This window comes from Rosa rugosa, chromosome 4 (assembly GCF_958449725.1).
Source record: "Rosa rugosa chromosome 4, drRosRugo1.1, whole genome shotgun sequence".
Classification (NCBI taxonomy): Eukaryota; Viridiplantae; Streptophyta; class Magnoliopsida; order Rosales; family Rosaceae; genus Rosa; species Rosa rugosa.
The window spans coordinates 9,385,946-9,388,636 of record NC_084823.1 but is presented as its reverse complement, the minus strand read 5'-3'; the positions used below and the strand labels follow the sequence as shown (position 1 = coordinate 9,388,636).

The window sequence follows — 2,691 nt, the reverse complement described above, 5'->3', positions numbered from 1 at the left end:
TGTCCTTTATGATAATGAATGGAACTGGTTTGTATCTGCTTGGGAATAATTGCTCAGAAGTAGTTTTTCATTTTCTGTTGGAACTCTGAGATATGAGCTTTGCCAAATTGGACTCTAGTGGGACGTTACTCATATCGAATATCTTTGAGAGAATTTGGTTTTCCGACATTGATAAGTGCCAATATCCAGAAGCTTGTGGAAAAAATGGGATTATGCACCAATCAGACGTGTACATGTCCAACTGGTTTCTCCCATGTTGATCCTGAGAGAGACCTTGAGTGTGTGCAACTGAAAGAGACACTGTCTTTGCCTTCTGCTTGTAATGAAAGTGGGGATGGTACCAATGGATTCAAGTCCTCAATTGTTTATTTGAAGCTGGACAAAGGTATGGACTATTTTGCAAATCAGTACACTGAACCTGTGAAACTTGGTGCAAGTTTATCACTATGTCAATCTCCATGCTCTCAAAATTGCACTTGCTTGGCCTTTTTCCATGGAAAATCTTCTGGTTCTTGTTATCTAGTTGAAAACAATTTGGGTTTCATCATATACAGCTCTAGTAGCCAGGAAGATCGAATAAGGTACATAAAGGCGGTAGTGCCTTGGTCTGGGCAGGAGAACAATATTCCAGTGTTAGATTTGGTAATGATAATGATTATGCTGTTAATCATCATAGTGGTCATGAGACTCATATGGTGGAGAAAGAAAAAGCGTACTAGAGCAAGTGTAGATGTATGGAATTCATCTTCATCATCAGAGCTTGAGATATCCTCTATCCCGGGTTTGCCCATTAGATTTAATTATGAAGAGCTTGTCACCGCAACTGAAAATTTTAAGACCCAAAATTGGCAGTGGTGGCTTTGGTACTGTATTTAAAGGTACTATACCAGACAACAATGAAGTGGCTGTGAAAAAGATTACAAGTTTGGGAGTCCGAGGGAAGAAGGAGTTTTTTACGGAGACTGCAACAATGGGAAGCATCTACCACATCAATCTGGTTAGCTTGAGCGGTTTATGCATCCAAGGAAGCCAATGTTTTCTGGTTTATGAGTATATGAATAGAGGTTCATTGGAGAAGATTCTCTTTGGCAATGGCCCTGTTTTGGATTGGGAAAAAGGATATGGGATAGCGCTTGGAATGGCAAGGGGGATTGCTTAATTGCACAGTGGATGCAATCCCCAAGATAGTCCACTGTGACATCAAACCGGAAAACATACTTCTGCATGATGATTTACAAGTGAAGATATCAGACTTTGGGGTTTCCAAGTTTATAAGTTACAAAAAATCCAAACTGTTGACGACACTTAGAGGAACTCGGGGATATCTTGCTCCGGAATGGCTTACTACTAGCTATGGCATCAGTGAAAAAATTGATGTATACAGTTATGGGATGGTGTTGCTAGAATTGGTGAGGGGAAGAAGAAATTGCTTGTTTCAAAGTAGTGGCACCAGAAATGATGACACTGATGGAAATGAAAAATGTTTCAATTCAATCAGTTCGGAATAAAGAATGGTGTACTTCCCACAACTTGCACTCCAAATGCATAAGAAAATGAGGTTTATGGAACTAGCTGACCCAAGGTTAGAGGGTCGTGTGAGGAGTGAGGAGGTTGAGAAGCTAGTAAGGGTAGCCTTGTTTTGTGTGCATGTAGGGCCAACACTGAGGCCAAGTATGACCAATGTGGTAGCTATGTTGGAAGGCAGATTACCTATAGCTGAGCCTACGATTGAAGCATTAGAATTCTTGCAGTCCTATGGTGGAAATGTCTCAGAGGCATCCAGCAAGCTAACAAAAGTGGGATGTGCAGAATAAGTATACTTGTTCCTTTGCCAGAAGCATATGCCTACCATTGATTATAGTGAAAATTCTTAGTTTTTACAAACATGTCTGCTCAGAGCTAAGTTGCTCCATTATCTCTTGTATTGCTTTTTTCAGTGAATAAGATATAAATGGTACTGGTTCACTGTAGGGGTTTCAGTGGTTATTTACATATATTTCCAGGTTCAAGATGCTAATAAATGCTTCTGCTCCCTTCATTCTTTTTTGTCTACATCGATGTCTCTTGCAAAACACATACTCCACATTTGTCTGCATATTTGTTCAGAATCTGGTTCAGTTGAAATCTGGACAAAGTCATAGGAACTCTGCTTATGGATACAATAGAAGGTATTTCATTAGGAGAATAAAATAAACAGCCAATGAATGACATAATTTCATCTTCTTCTTGATTTATGTTCCACGGCTTAGTACATTTTTATTCTTGTCTTATGAGTAAGCAGATTATGCTTTCTGCATGATGATTTATAGATTATAGTGAATTTGAAATTACATGGACGCTCATACCTTTTCTGTTTGAAATAAATATAAATACATATGGAGAAGAGAAAACTTTGGGCCTGTGTATTGTATTTTGAAATGTACAGGACTGAGTTCATGCTTCTTCTTTTTTTCTTAATGTCCCAATGTCGCAATGTCTTTGATCGGATAAGTAATTCAAATACGGTATTAGATGTGGAATGTGGATAAAGATTCGACCTTATATACTCCTTTTGTATTGTAACCTGTCATTGAGTACTTGGTCTGAGGAAGAGTCAAACTTTGAATGTGCCATCTTTAACCTCTACAACAGAGAAACAGATCAAGTTCATTTATCAAAATGAGTTGTAACAAGCCTATAATTCTGAATGCG

The 2,691-nt window shown here is 38.5% G+C and overlaps 1 pseudogene; it reads left to right on the top strand.

Annotated features, from left to right (window-relative positions):
* Positions 1-204: 204 nt before the first annotated feature.
* On the top strand, positions 205-1,814 carry LOC133744292 (G-type lectin S-receptor-like serine/threonine-protein kinase At5g35370; annotated as a pseudogene).
* The last annotated feature ends 877 nt before the right edge of the window (positions 1,815-2,691 follow it).